We start from the raw sequence: 21,754 nt of genomic DNA, 5'->3' as shown, positions 1-21,754 counted from the left end.
TCACTCCTTCTGTATACTACCACCACCATTCCTGTATACTACTACTACCACTCCTCTTATATACTACTACCACCACCATTCCTGTATACTACTACTACCACTCCTCTTTTATATACTACCACCACCATTCCTGTATACTACTACTACCACTCCTCTTATATACTACTACCACCATTCCTGTATACTACTACTACCACTCCTCTTATATACTACTACCACCATTCCTGTATACTACTACTACCACTCCTCTTATATACTACTACCACCATTCCTGTATACTACTACTACCACTCCTCTTATATACTACTACCACCATTCCTGTATACTACTACTACCACTCCTCTTATATACTACTACTACCACCATTCCTGTATACTACTACCACTCCTCTTATATACTACTACTACCACCATTCCTGTATACTACTACCACTCCTCTTATATACTACTACCACCATTCCTGTATACTACTACTACCACTCCTCTTATATACTACTACCACCACCACCATTCCTGTATACTACTACTACCACTCCTCTTGTATACTACTACCACCATCACTCCTTCTGTATACTACTACTACCACTCCTCTTATATACTACCACCACCACCATTCCTGTATACTACTACTACCACTCCTCTTATATACTACTACTACCACTACCACCACCACCACCACCATTACTGTATACTACTACTACCACCACTCCTCTTATATACTACTACCACCATCACTCCTTCTGTATACTACTACTACCACTCCTCTTATATACTACCACCACCACCATTCCTGTATACTACTACTACCACTCCTCTTATATACTACTACCACCATTCCTGTATACTACTACTACCACTCCTCTTATATACTACTACCACCATTCCTGTATACTACTACTACCACTCCTCTTATATACTACTACCACCATTCCTGTATACTACTACTACCACTCCTCTTATATACTACTACCACCATTCCTGTATACTACTACTACCACTCCTCTTATATACTACTACTACCACCATTCCTGTATACTACTACCACTCCTCTTATATACTACTACTACCACCATTCCTGTATACTACTACCACTCCTCTTATATACTACTACCACCATTCCTGTATACTACTACTACCACTCCTCTTATATACTACTACCACCACCACCATTCCTGTATACTACTACTACCACTCCTCTTGTATACTACTACCACCATCACTCCTTCTGTATACTACTACTACCACTCCTCTTATATACTACCACCACCACCATTCCTGTATACTACTACTACCACTCCTCTTATATACTACTACTACCACTACCACCACCACCACCACCATTACTGTATACTACTACTACCACCACTCCTCTTATATACTACTACCACCATCACTCCTTCTGTATACTACTACTACCACTCCTCTTATATACTACCACCACCACCATTCCTGTATACTACTACTACCACTCCTCTTATATACTACTACTACCACCACCATTCCTGTATACTACTACTACCACTCCTCTTATATACTACTACCACCATCACTCCTTCTGTATACTACTACTACCACTCCTCTTACATACTACCACCACCACCATTCCTGTATACTACTACTACCACTCCTCTTATATACTACTACTACCACCACCATTCCTGTATACTACTACTACCACTCCTCTTATATACTACTACTACCACCACCATTCCTGTATACTACTACTACCACTCCTCTTATATACTACTACTACCACCACCATTCCTGTATACTACTACCACTCCTCTTATATACTACTACCACCACCATTCCTGTATACTACTACCACTCCTCTTATATACTACTACCACCATTCCTGTATACTACTACTACTACCACTCCTCTTATATACTACTACCACCATCACTCCTTCTGTATACTACTACTACCACTCCTCTTATATACTACCACCACCACCATTCCTGTATACTACTACTACCACTCCTCTTATATACTACTACTACCACCATTCCTGTATACTACTACTACCACTCCTCTTATATACTACTACTACCACCACCACCATTCCTGTATACTACTACTACCACTCCTCTTATATACTACTACTACCACCACCACCACCATTCCTGTATACTACTACCACTCCTCTTATATACTACTACTACCACCATTCCTGTATACTACTACTACCACTCCTCTTATATACTACTACTACCACCACCACCACCATTCCTGTATACTACTACCACTCCTCTTATATACTACTACTACCACCATTCCTGTATACTACTACTACCACTCCTCTTATATACTACTACTACCACCACCACCACCATTCCTGTATACTACTACCACTCCTCTTATATACTACTACTACCACCATTCCTGTATACTACTACTACCACTCCTCTTATATACTACTACCACCACCATTCCTGTATACTACTACCACTCCTCTTATATACTACTACCACCATTCCTGTATACTACTACTACTACCACTCCTCTTATATACTACTACTACCACTCCTCTTATATACTACTACCACTCCTCTTATATACTACTACCACCATTCCTGTATACTACATAACCTTGTATACTACATTACCCTGTATACTACTACCACTACTACCACCACCAATCCTTCTGTATACTACTACCACTCCTTCTGTATACTACTACCACTCCTCTTTTATATACTACTACCACCACCACTCCTGTATACTACATTACCCTGTATACTACTATTACCACCACCACTCCTTTTATACTACATTACCCTGTGTACTACTACCACTCCTCTTGTATACTACTACTACCACCAGCACTCTTGTATACTACATTACCCTGTATACTACATTACCCTGTGTACTACTACCACTCCTGTATACTACCACCACCACTCCTGTATACTACATTACCCTGTATACTACTACCACTCCCACTCCTGTATACTACCACTCCTCTTGTATACTACTGCTACCACCACCACTCCTGTATACTACATTACCCTGTGTACTGCTACCACCACCACTCCTGTATACTACATTACCCTGTGTACTGCTACCACCACCACTCCTGTATACTACATTACCCTGTGTACTGCTACCACCACCACTCCTGTATACTACATTACCCTGTGTACTACTACCACCACCACTCCTGTATACTACATTACCCTGTGTACTACTACCACCACCACTCCTGTATACTACATTACCCTGTGTACTGCTACCACTCCTCATCAAGTCAATTAATCTCCTGGGATATTGATCTGGTCAGGCAAGTAGCAGAGGGGGTTGTTCTTTTCAGCTGCTTTGGTGTTAATTGGAATTAACAGGTGCACTAGATGGGAAACATTGAAACAACCTCTAAAACTGGAATGGTTTTGCAGGTGGAGGCCACTGCCATTTTTTTTCCCTGTCCCTATTCATTTTTTTTCTGACTGTTTTTCACTAGTTTTGCATTTGGCTAGGGTCAGTGTCACTACTGGTAGCATGAGGGGATACCTGGATCCTATAGAGGTTACACAGGCAGTCCAACTCCTCCAGGTTGGCACATCAATAAGTGCCATTGCCAGAAGGTTTGCTGTATCTCCCACCACAGTCTCAAGACCATGGAGGAGATTCCAGGAGACAGGCAGTTACTCTAGGAGAGATGGGTGGGGCTCTAGAAGGTCCTTACCCATCAGCAGGACCGGTATCTGCTCCTTTGTGCAAGGAGGAACAGGATGAGCACTGCCAGAGCCCTACAAAATGTCCTCCAGCAGGCTACTGGTGTGAATATCTCTGACCAAACAATCAGAAACAGACTTCATGAGGGTGGCCTGAGGGCCCGATGTCCTCTAATGGTCCCTGTGCTCACTGCCCAGCATTGTGGAGCTCGATTGGCATTTGCCATTGAACCCCAGAATTGGCAGGTCCGCAACTGGCGCTCTGTGCTTTCCAAAGATGAGAGCAGGTTCACCCAGAGCACATGTGACAGACGTGAAAGGGTCTGGAGAAGCTGTAGAGAACATTATGCTGCCTGTAATAATGTAGTTCAGCATGACCAGTTTGGTGGTGGGTCAGTGATGGTCTAGGGAGGAATATCCATGAAGGGATGAAGAGACCTCTACAGACTAGACAACGGCACCCTGACTGCTATTTGGTATCGGGATTAAATCTTTGGACTCATTGTCAGTCCCTAGGTTGGTGCAGTGGGTCCTCCTGGTGCATGGGAATGCCCGACCTCGTGCAGCCAGTTCCTGGAGGATGAAGGAATTGATACCATTGAATGGCCCCCACGCTCGCCTGACTAAAATCCAATAGAACACCTCTGGGACATTATGTTTTGGTCCATCTGAAACCGCCAGGTCTGTTCAGGAGCTCAGTGATGCCCTGGTCCAGATCTGGGAGCAAATACCCCAGGACACCATCCATCATCTCATTAGGAGCAAGTCCTGACGTTGTCAGGCATGCATACAAACATGTGGGGGCCATACCATCTACTGAGTACCATTTTAAGTTGCTGTAATGGAATTTCAGCAAAATGAACTAGCCTGCTGCATCATTTTTCACTTTGATTTTCGGGGTGTCTTTGAATTCAGCCCTCTGTAGGTTGATCCTTTTCATTTCCATCAAACGATGTGGCATCCTTTCCTTCCTAACACATTACCCAGTCCATACCAGTATAGATCCTAACACATTACCCAGTCCATACCAGTATAGATCCTAACACATTACCCAGTCCATACCAGTATAGATCCTAACACATTACCCAGTCCATACCAGTATAGATATCCAGCATTATATTTTTCTCCATTGAGATCTGATGTGTTTTCAAAGTGTTCCTCTCATTTTTTTGAGCTGTGTGTGTGTTTAATTTTTTATTAAAAAAAAAAAAAAAAAAATAATAATAAAAATCAAGTTTTACTTACCTGCTGTGTGTAATGTTGCACAGAGCAGTCCCAGTTCTTCTCAGGCAGGTGCCCCCCTCAGCAAGCTGTGTGCTGGGCATGAGCCAGGCTGTGTATGTCCATAGACACACACAGCTTCAGTCATCCCCGCCCCCATTCCCTCCTCACAGGATTTAACTGACATTAGCAGGAGCCAATAGCTCCAATTGCTCCGTGTCTCATGTGAAAGCAGGTAGAGGGAAGAGCAGGGCTGCAGACTGGAAGGCACTGGATTGGTGGAGGAGTCTGTTAAGTGTTTAGTGATTTTGGGGGGGGGGGGGGGGGGTAGAACAAGTAGTGGTATTTTTTTTTTTTTTTTTAATACCTTTTTTTTTTTTTTTTTTTTCTTAAAGCAATTGTAAAAGGTATTTTATATTTAATTAAAATAATAAACATGGTATATTTACCTGCTCTGTGTGCTGGTTTAGCACAGAGCAGCCTGGAACCTCCTCTTCTCCAGGCTCCTCCTCTTCTCTATATGCCACCATAGGAAGTCTCTTCCTATGGCTGCACGCATATAGTCTTGTTCCCTGAGCCTGGCTATGTACGTCCATTGACACACACCGCACAGCTCGGCCACACCCCCAGCTCACAGGATTTAACAGTAGCCAATGGCAGGGAACGCATCAAGGTAAAAATACATTTTGTTGTAGGGCTGCACTAATAATCGTTAAACACAATCTCTCTCGATTCACCCCCCCCCCCCCCCCCCCATGATCTCAAAACAGCATGTCTTTGATTCTTACAAAGCTGTTCTCTGCTCACTCACAGCTGTCAAAAAAAAAAAAAAAAAGCCTCTGGGCAAATGTTTATCAACATTGTTAAGGTTGTGAGATAACTATAAACACAATGTTTTACAATGTATCTTTTCCTTCTTTTAGCTCAAAAGAATGAACTTCGTCTGTAAGGCCCCTTTGACACAGGGAGTCCGTCGGCAGGCTCTGTTTTTCTCAGAGGGGGATTGACTCGCCGATCCCCGCTGAGCAGGCGGATGGCAGCTGTGTCTCCACGCTGTGTGCAGAGACAGAGCTGTCAGGTCCCCCCTGTTCTCTATGGGGGAATCGGGTGAGAATGGGACCGCCTGTGCGCTCTCATCTGATCCGTTGGACGGATGGAAAATAGGGTTTCCGTACGTCCAGATTTGACGGACAGGATCGGATGTCAGTGGACATGTCTCCGCTGACATCCAATGCCCCATAGAGATGCATGGGGGGACCGTTCAGATCTGCCTGAAAAACTGACAGGTGGATCTGAACGGTCCGCATGTGTGACAAGGGCCTTAGTGAGGGCAGTTAACCTCTTAAAGACTAAGCCTTTTTCTGACACTTGTTGCTTACAAATTAAAATCAGTATATTTTGCTAGAAAGAAAATTACTTAGAACCCCCAAACATCATATAGCAGAGACTCTAGAGCAGGGGTGTCGAGCTCAATTTCTTTGCGGGCCGCATCAGCATTATGGTTGCCCTCGAAGGGCTGGTTGTAGCTGTAAGATTAGATGTCCAGAGGACCCCACGCCCCCTTACATGAGATGTCAAGAGCCCCCCCACCATCATAAGTCAAGAGTCACCCACCCTTCCTTACATAACAATGCACCCCCTTACCTTGTGCTACTGCCAGGAAGATGATGTGTGTGGATCTGGGAAGAAAAGTGAAAGGTCTGGAGGAGGACCAGAGGAGGGCTGGAGTCAGCTTACAGAGTCTGCTGAATGCTGAGCCAAGGGGAGGCAGAGACAAGATGGCGTTGTAGCAGCACAGAGAGGGGCAGGATCTGCAGGAGGAGTTCTGCCCTCCTCTCTGCTGCAGACTGCTGAGAAGGGGGGTGGCACAGATGAGCCTTTCTGCAGCAGCACAGAGAACAGGATCTGGCAAAGGAGTTCTGTCCTCTCTGTTGCTGACTACTGAGACAAGGTGGGGGCAGATACAAGGGGGGACTCGCAGCTGCAGGAGATGTGCGAGGGTCACATAAAATGGCCTGGGGGGGGGGGGGGGGCTGCATTCGGCCTGTGGGCCCTGTGTTTGACACCTGTGCTCTAGAGCATAAAATGGCGATTGTTGCAATCTTTTACGTCACACTGTATTTGCACAGAAGTCTTTCAAACGCAGTTTTTTTTGGGGAAAACATACACATTAATGAATTAAAAAAAACTAAACAGTAAAGTTAGCCCAATTTTTTTGTATAATGTGAAAGATGTTACGCTGAAAATCGTGATCTTTATTCTAAGCAAAGAAATTTTGATTCTCATTTTATCCAGAATCGGGCAGCTCTGTTTTGTGGTTAGAACCACTCTAAAGGCTAAGTTCACCTTTAAGTACAAATTATTAAATGCATGTATTTTACAGGTAAAAAAATGTGCTTTTGTTATTTTGTTTATAGAGGAACCTGCAAAGTATTGCATCTGCATTCAATGAATGGCGGGTGTGATGTCAGGATCCTGCAGTCACATTCTTTAGCTCTCTGCCCGTATCTCTCTATGGTCTTTGAAAGCTGGAGGAAGAGTGAATGGACTACGAGTGTTATGATCAGTGTACTCATAGGGGTTGAGTTACTAAAGGCAAATACACTGTGCAGTTGCTCCAGAGCTTAGTAAATGAGGTAAAGCTTAACTTTGCAGAGAATACTCAATCGCATGCAAGGAAGAAAAAAAAAAATTCTTGCACATGATGATTGGATGATAGAAATCACCCCTACTTGGATCTAAATCAACTGCACTTGCAGTGCACAGTATATTTGTCTTTAGTAAATCAACTCCATAGTCCATTGAGAACTACAAGTCCAGCTGATGTTGTTGGCAGACAAGACTTGTCATTTCTTCATTTGCAGATCTCTGTAAATGAATGGCATGGCTGTACAAGTAGATGCCCACACGGCTGCATTGATGTCAGTTTTCAAAGAGGAACCCCCTGCCTGCTGTCATGGGGGAGGGGGGTTGCTAAAACATGTTATACTGTAAATACAGGTGTAACATGCTATCCTTTTAAGTTATTGATTTTATCTCTGTTCCAATCATGTCATTTCATGATCCAAGCAAAGTATCTCTCAGTGCTGAAGAACAAAGCAAAATCTTTATTTCCAGGTGTAAGCAGTGATGGGATCAATAACCTTAGATTGTATCTTATCTATTGATCCAAATCCACCTCCCCATATGCAGTATATTGATCAGAGGGAATGAAATCAACCATTTATTAAAGTTGTAAGGCCCCTGTTGGTTTGATTGAATCCAAATGGGAAGTTATGGATAGTCAATTGTGTGTGGATTTGCTTGTTTTAATTGAATCTCACATTGATCAGAATAAAATAATCAAACATCAGTTTTACCCCACTAACAATTCAAAAAATGTACACAGTATTTGCACAAAATCCTTCTAGTGTATGGCTTGCTTTGTCTTCACTGTCCGACTCTCCTATTGTCTGTGCTTTTCCATCTTCTTCTTTTTTTTTTTTTTTTTCTCTTTATTGGATTTTGAGCTGCCGCGTTTTGTTTTCCAATGCATGCATGTGGAGCCCACTTTTTGTTACCGACAAAAATAAGTCTTTGGCAGCTATTTTGTGGCATGTATTTTCAGAATGTTTCTTATACCTAAAGCTGTTTCCCCCCCCCCCCTTCTCCAAATAACATAATTTGATCTGTTGTGTCCTATGATGTAACGATTGATTATTGTACACTGACTATCAATCAGTCGCCACTGACTTGCAAGCATTCTGATTTAATGCCCTGTGACTATATCTGGCACTGTCAAGCTCATAAAATATATATATATATATATATATATAATATATATTATAATTTTTTTTTTATTATTTTGGTAACCGAAAATATCATCTTGACAATTTGCCATGAAGGTGTTTTTTTTTTTTTTTTTCTTGTGACTTTGGATGGTATTTCTCAACCTTTTTTTTTTTTTTTTTTTCAGTCAAGGCACCCTTTAAAATAATGTGAATTCTAGAGGCACCCCTTAAAAATTATAGACAGTCTTAAGGCACCCCATTCTAAAATGTAAACTATTCTAATAGTTATACAGTGGGTACGGAAAGTATTCAGACCCCCTTAAATTTTTCACTCTTTGTTATATTGCAGCCATTTGCTAAAACCATTTAGGTTCATTCTTCTTCCTCATGAATGTACACATAGCACCCCATACTGACAGAAAAACACAGAATTGTTGACATTGTTGCAGATTTATTAAAAAAGAAAAACTGAAATATCACATGGTCCTAAGTATTCAGACCCTTTGCTCAGTATTTAGTAGAAGCCCCCTTTTGATCTAATACAGCCAGGAGTCTTTTTGGGAAAGATGCAACAAGTCTTTCACACCTGGATTTGGGGATCCTCTGCCATTCCTCCTTGCAGATCCTCTCCAGTTCTGTCAGGTTGGATGGTAAACGTTGGTGGACAGCCATTTTTAAGTCTCTCCAGAGATGCTCAATTGGGTTTAAGTCAGGGCTCTGGCTGGGCCATTCAAGAACAGTCACGGAGTTGTTGTGAAGCCACTTCTTCGTTATTTTAGCTGTGTGCTTAGGGTCATTGTCTTGTTGGAAGGTAAACCTTCGGCCCAGTCTGAGGTCCAGAGCACTCTGGAGAAGGTTTTTGTCCAGGATATCCCTGTACTTGGCCGCATTCATCTTTCCCTCGATTGCAACCAGTCGTCCTGTCCCTGCAGCTGAAAAACACCCCCACAGCATGATGCTGCCACCACCATGCTTCACTGTTGGGACTGTATTGGACAGGTGATGAGCAGTGCCTGGTTTTCTCCACACATACCGCTTAGAATTAAGGCCAAAAAGTTCTATTTTGGTCTCATCAGACCAGAGAATCTTATTTCTCACCATCTTGGAGTCCTTCAGGTGTTTTTTTAGCAAACTCCATGCGGGCTTTCATGTGTCTTACACTGAGGAGAGGCTTCCGTCGGGCCACTCTGCCATAAAGCCCCGACTGGTGGAGGGCTGCAGTGATGGTTGACTTTCTACAACTTTCTCCCATCTCCTGACTGCATCTCTGGAGCTTAGCCACAGTGATCTTTGGGTTCTTCTATACCTCTCTCACCAAGGCTCTTCTCCCCCGATAGCTCAGTTTGGCCGGACGGCCAGCTCTAGGAAGGGTTCTGGTCGTCCCAAACGTCTTCCATTTGAGGATTATGGAGGCCACTGTGCTCTTAGGAACCTTAAGTGCAGCAGAAATCTTTTTGTAACCTTGGCCAGATCTGTGCCTTGCCACAATTCTGTCTCTGAGCTCTTCAGGCAGTTCCTTTGACCTCATGATTCTCATTTGCTCTGACATGCATTGTGATCTGGAAGGTCTTATATAGACAGGTGTGTGGCTTTCCTAATCAAGTCCAATCGGTATAATCAAACACAGCTGGACTCAAATGAAGGTGTAGAACCATCTCAAGGATGATCAGAAGAAATGGAAAGCACCTGAGTTAAATATATGAGTGTCACAGCAAAGGGTCTGAATACTTAGGACCATGTGATATTTCAGTTTTTCTTTTTTAATAAATCTGCAACAATGTCAACAATTCTGTGTTTTTCTGTCAGTATGGGGTGCTATGTGTACATTCATGAGGAAGAAGAATGAACCTAAATGATTTTAGCAAATGGCTGCAATATAACAAAGAGTGAAAAATTTAAGGGGGTCTGAATACTTTCCGTACCCACTGTACATAATGCGGCAGCATCGACACACGTAGGACACCCAACGCTAGAGGTGAATGATTCTTGCAAAGCAAATACACTTTTGCACACTAGTACCGACTAGTAAACCAGTGTTTCTCCTCTCCCTCAGTTTCTCCCCATCACTAAGCTAATTTGACCCCAGTGTTGACAGAGAGGGGCAAACAAGGATGCTGGGCAGGGGAGGGGCAAACAAGGATACTGTGCAGACTATCAACACTATCAACACCCTTCTTATTAACACTGATGACATGACTAGTTGTTAGGATGCCGGTGGCTGGAAGGTTAAAATGGTGCACCCTGTAGCTTTGTGTAACTAAAAGGCAGGCTTGATCCACCTGCTAGCTGGTATACATTTTATGGGTAATTTTTAGGCATTTTGCCAAGGCACTCTGGTTGAAAGGCTGAATAAGTAGACCGATTGTCAACCCTTTTACCTCAGGGAAACCCCTGATAAATTCTACATCAGCAAAATCAGTAAGTAGATATAGTAAAAGAAATTTAAAAATGTGACCTACGTAGAATATTTGACACACAACATTTTTAACAACTCTTTAGGGCTCCTTCACACCAGAGACCTGTGCTGATCTCAAGGCTGCTTGCATGCCCAGGAAGACAATGCCAACATGCCAGTCCCAGTGAGTGACAGTTCAATACTGATCTATCTAGGGTTGCACCGATACCGGTATCTGTGCCGAACTGCCGATACTATGCATTTGCACAATATCAGTACTCCTGCAAATGCTCCAATGCCTGATACCAATCCTTTCATGCTAGTTCCTTTTAGCTGTCAGCGGGATTCCCCCACTGAGAGCTGAAATGTGGGAAAAAAAACCCAACAATTCTTGCTTGTTAAAGAGCGGGGCCTCCGCATAACTGATGACTCATTTAGCTGTCAGTGGGGTTCCCCTGTTGACAGCTATAGTGTAAACAAAGTCCCAATTGGACCTGTCAAAAAAAAAAAAAAAAAACAGCCAAGCAATGTTTATAAACAACATTGCTCACCTGCTGAAACAGATAAAAAGAAACATTTGTTCCTCTTTTGTCTTTCTGTTAATTCATCTACAGATCAAAGGGATGAACTTCCATCTGCAGATGAAGTCAGTTTTTAAAGCAACCTGTCAAAGTGTGTGGGTTTTTTTTTTTTTTTATCAGCTGTAATTAACTCCTTATTCTCCTTTTTTCCATTTAATTATTTTTCTGCTGATTTTTTTTTTCCACCTCTGCTTTATAAACTATCAATAATTTAAAACTTTTTTTTTTTTTGTTAAACCATTTACACATTTCACATTGAAAAAAAGCGCAAAATTAAAAAAAAAAAAAAAAAAAAATATATATATATATATATATATATATATAACACACACTAGGGATCGAAAGTATGGGCACCCCAGGTAAAAATTTGTATTAATGTGCATAAAGAAGCCAAGGAGAGATGGAAAAATCTCCAAAAGGCATCAAATTACAGATTAGACATTCTTATAATATGTCAACAAAAGTTAGATTTTATTTGCATCATTGACCCTTTCAAAATTACAGAAAACAAAAAAAATGGTGTCTGCAAAAGTTTGGGCACCCTGCAGAATTTATAGCATGCACTGCCACCTTTGCAAGGCTGAGATCTGCCATTGTCATGGATTGTTATCAATCATCGTCTGGGAAGACCAGGTGATGTCAATCTCAAAGGTTTTAAATGCCCAGACTCAGACCTTGCCCCAACAATCGGCACCATGGGATCTTCTAAGCAGTTGTCTAGAAAACTGAAACTGAAAATAGTTGACGCTCACAAAGCTGGAGAAGGCTATAAGAAGATAGCAAAGCGTTTTCAGATGTCAATATACTCTGTTTGGAATGTAATTAAGAAATGGCAGTCATCAGGAACAGTGGAAGTTAAAGCAAGATCTGGAAGACCAAGAAAAATATCAGACAGAACAGCTCGCAGGATTGTGGGAAAAACAATTCAAAACCCACGTTTGACTGCACGATCCCTCCAGAAAGATCTGGCAGACACTGGAGTTGTGGTACACTATTCCACTATAAAGAGATACTTGTACAAATATGGTCTTCATGGAAGAGTCATCAGAAGAAAACCTCTTCTATACATCCTCACCACAAAAATCAGCGTTTGAACTTTGCAAATGAACATATAGAGAAGCCTGATGCATTTTGGAAACAAGTTCTGTGGACCGATGAGGTTAAAATTGAACTTTTTGGCCGGAATGAGCAAAGGTACCTTTGGAGAAGAAGGGGCACAGAATTTAATGAAAAGAACCTCTGTCCAACTGTTAAGCATGGGGGTGGATCAATCTTGCTTTGGGGTTGTATTGCAGTCAGTGGCACAGGGAACATCTCACGAGTAGAAGGAAAAATGGATTCAATAAAATTTCAGCAAATTTTGGATGGTAACTTGATGCCATCTGTGAAAAAACTAAAATAAAGAGAGGATGGCTTCTACAAATGGATAATGATCCTAAACACACCTCAAAATCCACAGGGGATTACATCAAGAGGCGTAAACTGAAGGTTTTGCCATGGCCTTCACAATCTCCTGACCTCAACATAATTGAAAATCTATGGATAGACCTTAAAAGAGCAGTGCGTGACAGACAGCCCAGAAATCTCAAAGAACTGGAAGACTTTTGTAAGGAAGAATGGGCAAAGATACCTCAAACAAGAATTGAAAGACTCTTGGCTGGCTACAAAAAGCGTTTACAAGCTGTGATACTTGCCAAAGGGGGCAGTACAAGATATTAACTCTGCAGGGTGCCCAAACCTTTGCAGACGCCATTTTTTTGTTTTCTGTTATTTTTAAAGTGTCAATGATGGAAATAAAATCAAACTTTTGTAAAATAGAGAGAATCAGCGCTCTAATCCTTAAAATGATGGACCACTCAATAAATAATTGCAATTCAAAGTGTCCAAAATTATAAAATAATGATGTGATATTCTAAAATCAATAAATATCCATAATGTGATATAAAAGTATAAAGCAGGTGCAGGTATATAAATTTTCTCAATCACAACAAATCTCCAACATGTGGTGAAAACATAATTTAGATAATTTCAAATAAATAAAGTGAAAATAAATGCATCAGTACATAAATAAGGTGCTAAGTGCAAAATAGGTGATGTAATATCAAACACCAATAACTGAAAATGGTGACAGTGATTAAACTTATTAAAATAATTACCAAAATCGGATATTAAAAAGTGTAGTAAAACTAATAATCCAGGAATTTCTCAAATCTAACTTTTGTTGACATATTATAAGAATGTCTAATCTGTAATTTGATGCCTTTTGGAAATTTTTCCATCTTTCCTTTTCTTCTTCATGCACATTAATACAAATTTTTACCTGGGGTGCCCAAACTTTCGATCCCCACTGTATGTGTGTATGTATATGTGTGTGTGTGTGTGTGTGTGTGTGTATATATAATATATATATATATATATATATATATATATATATATATATATATATATATATATATATATATATATTTATTACATTTTCAATCCTTTGTACCATTGCTGTCTGCAATAAACAAAAAAACGTTGCGGTAGGTATCGATGAGTACTAAAAAATTTTTTTTTTTTTTTTTTTTATCGGTTCTTGTCGTAAAGAAATGGTATCGGTGCATCCCTAGTTCTATTCACTGCAGGGATATTAAGATGCAGTAGTTTGCATTGAAGCCTGCTGTGCCGGGAAAAGTACTAGGCACTGTTTTTTCCTAATTGGTACATCACTGAACACGGCAAAGGCTAAATTCTGCTTTCACAGGAGAAGTTTGTCTCTTCACTCCCAGGTGAAGTCGCTGGAAAGTCCCTTGATTTGTGTCTGCATAAGGGCGTTGGGTAAGATAGTAGCTGCCTTCGATGCAGTGCTATATGCCCAGTCTCCCTTCAGGGCATTGCAACTCCATATCCTGTCAGTATGGGACAAATATTCAAAGTCTTTGTCTCTGCCAAATGCATCTGGCTCCCAAGAACAGTTTGGCGATGGAATGGTGGATTTCCACTCAGATGCTGGATCCCGGAAAGTCATTCTTTCTAAAGACTTAAAGGTTTTGATGACTGACTGCAGCTTATTGGGCAGGAGAGGAAGCTGCCGATCAACATCTTGGAGCTTCAGGCAACTGGGTCTGTCTGCCTTCAGGGTCTCCCCATCAGGATGCAGTAGGACAATGCCACGGCAGTGGCATACATTAACCATCCAGTAGGGTTAATAATGTCAGACTGCTCAAGAAGCAGCAATCCTGATCTAGTCTTATGGCCCGTACACACGTACCGATTGTTGGCCGTAAATATTCGGCCAACGTCCGATCGGCCGATTGTAGGCTTGTTAGTATGATGCTTCCGACAACCGACTGCGACTTTTCGGCCGAACAAAATCTGGTGTGCAGGCTATAAAATTTTTGTAGGCCAACAAAGAACGGCCGATTGTTCGTCAGTCAGTACAGATTTCGGCCGCCAAAAAGCAGATGAGCAAGACTGGGCATGCTCAGAAAAGAAAAAACACATGGAAAGTTAACCATCACATGACATCACTTCTGCAGTCGGCTGTTGTTGGCCGACAAAATTCGTGTGCAGTCTTGAGCACTTTTCAACCAACACGACAGCACCGGACAAAAGATCGGCCGACAATCGGTACGTGTGTACGGGCCATAAGGCAGATCTTTGTCTTCGGACTCTCTCTGCAGTGCATATTCCTAGTGTAGGAAAATTGGCAAAAGGACTTTCCCTACTGTCAACTAAATCTATTAGGGGAATGAATGGTTCCTTCGCCTGTAAGTATTTGCCAAGATTTTCTGATAGGGGCATTGTATCTTTTTCTCTGTTCTTGCAGAGATCGAGGGAGAACAAGTGTGTGGAAGAATGAAGGAAAAAAATAAATTTTGATCTAGTTCAGCACCAGGGTTAGGGTTAGGGTTTGGTTTTGTGTCTGGGTCAAGGTCCAAAGTCGGGATCAGTATCTTTTGGACAGGATTATTTTATTTTTCCTTGGTGGTAGATAATGGTAGTAGTAAGAAATATGCAAGAAATATATATATATTTTTTTTTTTTTCTTCAAATCCTAAATGTATTTTTTTTTTTTTTTTTACTATTATTAGTAGGAAGCTGGCTATTTGCAAAATTGGCAAAATCCTTGTTAAATAATTTTACCTTTTTTAAATAAAATAATTCCCACCACACCATCCCCTTAAGTTCCATGCTATCAAGTCTCCTATCCAATGATCTTCACTGCGCAGCCCTGCTGCTGCATAGCCTCTTTTCTAATGAAAAAAAAAAAATGCCCCATTGACTCCTCCGTGTGCACACCTGTGCCATAGCCCCATTCATCTCTATGGGCCTGTCAGCTGTGTTGCAGAATGTGGCTCATCTATGAGATTCAAAAGATGATAAACTGTATGTGCGGCGCATAAATAAGGTATCTGTAGTTTGCAATACATACTGCTTACACAAAAAAATAAATAATGGCAATGATTAAAAGGTGCATTTATACACCTAAGTGATATGTGAGCAACCAAACTAATATTCAAAGTTCATTGTGCAAGTTCATGTAATTAAATTCCAAAAGCGCATCATTGTGACAGCCCACAATACATTGAGGGCCAGGTCACACCAGAATAGTATGAGAGGCACGTTTTGTGCCCTGCCATGCACTGCCCTTGCGATCTGCATGTGGGTGTCAATGTATTGTTAATTGCACCTCAAACACAGTGCAAATTGCGTGGTACCACAGTGTTGTTAAAAGCCCAGTGCATTGTGAAGCCCACTTAAATGAATCGGCTGTTAAAACGCACCGCGCGGGAATAGCATAGGTGTGATGTGGATACTTCTCTTCTAAAAAGTGTGACCATAAATAACTCCCCCTACAAAAACCCACCACCACAAACCATACTTCATTTACTCAGTGGAGATCTGATCCAGACCCCCAAGTAGATCTACAGCAGTAGTTTACTGCTATTAGTCATCTATTGTTGGCTGCTATAAGTCATCTGTCTCAAGAACAATAATTGGCTGCCGTGTGAAAGGCTGGGCAGAGCTATGACCGCTCTGCTCAACCTTTTTGTAGTGAATGGGTGTGCGGTGATGTCACTCATGATGTCATCACACTCCTAATGTAAACACACCATGGACTTGCTGTGTTCACTTTCACAAAGTGTTCCTTTTGGAGCGTTCAGCTACTGGGCTTAGCACTAGATGCCATCTGTCACCAGCCGGCGGTCCACCCCTGCCAGGACCCACAGAAGCTGCTGATCCCCATAGTGGTTTTAAAAAGCCAGTGGGCAAATAGCCGCTATCCCAATGCTGTGGTAAAATGGTGCATGGGACTCAAGTGGTTAAAGAGGTTGTAAACTCGATAAAATTTTTATTTATTTTTTTTTACAACCTGAAAGAGAAATGCATAATGAGCTAGTATGCATCGCATACTAGCTCATTATGAAATACAGTACTTACCTTAGAACGAGCCCCCGCCGTGCCGTCCACTCACCTCTATGACGGGCAACATGTCTAGTCTTCCGGGATCGCGGCATCCAGCCATCTGATTGGTCGGAGCCGCGGTGACGTCACTCCCGCGGGAGCCGACAGTCACGGCACGGGGCTCTGAAGAAACGGCACGAGCGGCCATTCCTTCATAGCGCATGCACCAGTGGCGTCACTGGATGCATCGAAGGTAAATATCTCCTAAACGGTGCATGTTTAGGAGATATTTACAGTACCTATAGGTAAGACTTATCATAGGATCACCTATAGGTACAACTTGCCGAGGAGGGTTTACTTCCTCTTTAAAGTGTATTTTCACTTTTGCAGTCAAATTAGGATAACGCCTACTTTATATTTTACATGTCCTAAAAAAATATTTAATTGCAGCTTACCTTTTTTTAGATGCTCAATATTGGCCTCTGGCAAAAATTCATTCTATTTCTCTTTGTTTTATGAGGAGATGGGGGAGATGTTTTTCATAATTAACCCTTGTCTGCACTGTGCATGCAGATGTTATTTATAAATTCTAACTAGATCTGAACGCTGAGTATCCTAACAAAGGATAAAAGCCATAGAGGCTCGGCTTGGTGCATTGCATGTTAATGAGGACAGACTTGGGGTAGACTTATTCTGATATTGATCAAAAAACCTTGCAGTCAGCCAAGATACCTCCTACTGAGAAACATCTAAAAAAGAAAAAAAAAAATTGGCATGCCGTGTGAATGGAGGAAAACACAACAAACGTATAATCATGTTCTTTCAAATTTGACTGCGAAAGTGGGAATATGCATTTTAAATTGGCAAACTAGGGTGTTTTTTTTTTTTTTTTTTTTTTGCGACTGTCGTTTAAGTACACCGAACTGTACACGTGCATCTCGGCATACGGTTTAGGCAGAGGTGTATTTTGGTTTTGTGCTGCCCCAGGCAAGACTAAAATTGGGCGCCCCCCTTCCCCTCCTATGTAAATTTGCCCCACTCCTTCCTTTTTAACGGATGTGACTCCCTCCAAAATTGGAGGACTCCAAGTCCCAGCATGAACCCCTGAGATCTCATGAGAGGGGGGGGGGGGTGAGAGGGGGTGGAAGAGAGAGAGGGGGGTGGGTGAGGGAGGGAGAGAGAGAGGGGGGTTGGTGAGGGAGGGAGGGAGAGAGGGGAGATGAGAGAGAGAAGGGGGGGATGAAAGGGAGAGCGATGATGAGAGAAGGGGGGGGGGTGAGAGAGAGAAAGAGAGGGGGTGTGAGAGAGAGGGGGGGTAAGAGAGAGGGGGAAGGGGGAAAAGAGAGGGGGATGAGAGAGGAGGGTTAGGAAAGAGGGGGTGAGAGAGAAAGAGAGGGAGGAGAGAGAGGGGGGTGAGAGAGAGGGGGTGAGAGAGAGGTGGGAGAGGTAGCTCTAGCAACCAGTGGTCAAAAGGGTCTCAGGTGGAGGGGGGCTGCTTTTTTGCTGCCCCCCTGCAAAGTGCCGCCCTAGGCCTGGGCCTTGTTGGCCTAGGCCAAAATACAGCACTGGGTTTAGGTACCTGCCGAGATAGATGAACATGCGCAAATGTGATGTCAGCGTGGTTTAGCCAATCAAATTGGCTGAGGATCAGAACCTGGAAGAGGTCAATGGCCAGCAAGTGAGCTTGTAGATACCACTTCCCTGCAGTGAAGGAGCAGAATTCTGCTTTAACGTGCACTGCGTTAAAACAATTTACTGCAACAAATTCATGTGAATTCACCTTTGGGAATGGGAAAGTTACTGTGGGTTTGCAGCAGCTGATATTGTAATTTTGTGTACTGAATTTTTCTATAGACATGGGCAAATTTCTGATGAGAAAATGGGAGTAGTAGCATACCAAGAGACAAGTGTCTCTTCGCCCTCTGATTGTTACTAACACTGAAACTACAAGGGCCTTGTCATTGTTTATACTCGTCATTTATACAGGGTTTATGGAAACATTGGGTGTAGTGTATACACCAGAGAAGAATTCAAACCATTCATTATGTTGTATGCAAATTGAGAGTTTTATGCAGTAAGGCCAATGAAAGAGCACTTGTCATGCATAGTGCAGTAACCCATAGCAACCAGTCCAGATACTGCTGTCACATTGGTGAAAAGGTTAAAAAATGAAGATCAGTTTTACTATTAGAGGCCATTTCTTTGTTTGCTTAGTAGCCTGTCTTTGAAACCTTCCAGCTGATTGCTATAGCATACTGTAGTCGGGGCCCATTCGACTATTACAATGCACTACTGCAACGCAAAGCAAATATTATTATTCATTTTTTTTTTTCTTCATATGGCACCCCATGCTTTAAAGCGCACTTGTGTTTTACTGCAATACAACACACAGATGTGAACCATCACTGTAAGCTCTCGTTCACACTGAGGGCGGGTTTGAAACTTGCATTATTTCAAACCCACATGTCAGTGCGAGTTTGGGGGCTAATCGGGGGCCGATTGATCAGCATCTGTGCGGGTTCCTGCACAGATGTCAATTTAAATCGTCCCCGATGTTGCCAAAAGTAGTGCAGAAACTACTTTTGGGAATTGGTGCGGCGCCGCAAAGACAGCGTCGTAGCGATTCGAGCGGTGCCGTTGTGGGCAATAGGCTCCGATTTAGCATACAATTTGACATGGGGGCTAATTGTTGACTTCTCATAAACCGGGTTGTTGGAAAATTTGTGTTCCTGTACGCCAGCATTGGACTGATCCTTTTTTGTCCACACTTCCAGTGCAAAGCTATGGACTCTGAATTTGGTTTTGACACCAGGTGACAATCAGCCACCAGAAGAGCTAAGGATAGAGTCGGCAGGGATGCACTTTACAGCCTGGAGGGAGCCTGCGAAAGTGGAGGATCTATGCTTCGTGCAGCCCCCCTAGACCTACGAGCATTGAAGTGGTTCTAAAGCTTTTTTTTTTTTTTTTTTACCTTAATGCAGTGTATGCAGGGAGCTGGGGGCAGATGGGGCTGACTGTAGACATATGCAGCTTGGCTTGGGCAAGCCCACATGAGTGCCTCCATCGAGAGTGGCTTTCTATGGGGGCACTCGCTGAGGAGGAGGAGTCAGGAGCACTGGTGTGGGACACCAAGAGAGGATTAGGGCTGTTCTGTGCAAAATTAGTGCACTGAGCGGCTAAGTCTAACATGTTTTTTAATTTTTTAAAAATGTAAACTTTTCAATCACTTTGAGGCAGAGTCAGCCCCAAAACAAGGCATTTTTTTTCTTACCTGGAGTTCATCTTTAAAATATTTCTTGTGTGTTGGCAGCCCTTTCCAAATACTCTGGGTTTGTTGTATGGGCGCTTCCGTGGAATACAGCAGGCTTTAGGTGAGACACTGCACTTCGGCAGCACTGGAGAGGAGAAGCTGCTCTGAAAGTGATAAAGATAAAAAGACAAGGCGCCTCTCTAAGTGCAGTAGGCTCTGAGTATTTATTAGGTTAAAAGTATAAAAGCACTCACATTTGGTAAATATGACATGGGCATAGCAAAGATCTGTCTGGAGTCTTCCTATCCGCTGTGCTGAGTGGTTGCAATGGGGACATCCGGTGATCCGCTTCCTGTAGATGCGTCCTTTCGTCTGTGTCTCAGCCTGGTCGGCATGAGATTTCCTGAAGGCAGGGCCATGACAGAAAAAAAAAAAAAACCTGGCCATGTCCATGGGCCATCCTTAGCTTGGTATATAAACCCCCCCCCCCCCCTCTGCTCTAGGTAATTCGTTTAATTCTGTCTAGTCAGGACCTAGGCTCCTTGCTGGAATCTCTGGTCCTAGTATTTTTTTTTTTTTTCCTGCCTTTACATCTTTTTTGTTTTTTCTCTTGGGAGAGCTACAATCAACTTCTGGGCTGAATAATCTAGATCCATTGGTTCCCCCAGCCAGCGAGCGCATGCAGACCGCAGCTATGCGCTAGGTCGGCCGTGACATAGCCTCACAGACAGAGGCTGGCCTGCCAGTTAAACAACTCGCAGGGTCGCATACGACCGGGCTTGCGTCTGAGTTGGAGGTCTCTTGGCTGACAGCTCCCCTACTTCGGTGGCGAGAATTCTGTCTGGAGCTTTACCCGCACCATGGAAGGGTAAGAGTACATTCCCCCTTCTCCCCTTTTTGGCGTTTTTTCTTTAGGTATATGCTGGTAACCTCCCAGGGATGGTTGCCTGCAGGTTCCCTCCTCCCATCCTTAAAAATCCCTCCAGTGAGCTGGGCTTCCCCCACTCCCTTTTTCCCCTGTCTGGACCTGTAGTCTAGCGGGGGTCCCACTATCCTCACTCTTCAAGGGTCCTGGGATAGTGTGTCCTTTCCTGGTAATCTGGGGGGTTTCCAGTGTAGGAGACCCCTAGATGCATGCCCCACTGTTTGCAGTGTGGGTATAATGCAGGGGGTCACAGTGCGGAGACCGGTGCAGAGTCCGAAGCGGAGTCTCCCCTAATGTGTGTTCTACCTTCAGGAGGCCCCCCCCCCCCCCTGCAGAGGGTGCAGCATTGAAGAGGGCACAGGGAAGATCCTGGCAACATGCTGTAGCTGATGGTGGCTATTTTCCCTTAGTCTTGCTGGTCTCCAGCTGGCGGCCATGTTTGTGTAGCCTGATGATGTCATGGGGGCTGTTTTTCCCTTAGTCTGGGAAACACTGGAGATGACTGAAGCCTCGTGGCCAAAGCTCCTCCTCCTCTCTCCTCCTCTTTC

General features: G+C 42.9%; 1 protein-coding gene across 1 annotated transcript in view; it reads left to right on the top strand.

Moving 5' to 3' along the window:
- The window catches only part of LLGL2 (LLGL scribble cell polarity complex component 2), a 174,961-nt gene that overhangs the window by 484 nt on the left and 152,723 nt on the right, over positions 1-21,754 (top strand). The gene's annotated exons all lie outside the window — the stretch shown is intronic.

Source organism: Pelophylax lessonae (genome assembly GCF_965119305.1).
Source record: "Pelophylax lessonae genome assembly, chromosome: 11".
NCBI classification, from domain to species: domain Eukaryota; kingdom Metazoa; phylum Chordata; class Amphibia; order Anura; family Ranidae; genus Pelophylax; species Pelophylax lessonae.
The sequence above is the reverse complement of the archived record's forward strand: the minus strand, read 5'-3'. Positions and strand labels throughout refer to the sequence as shown.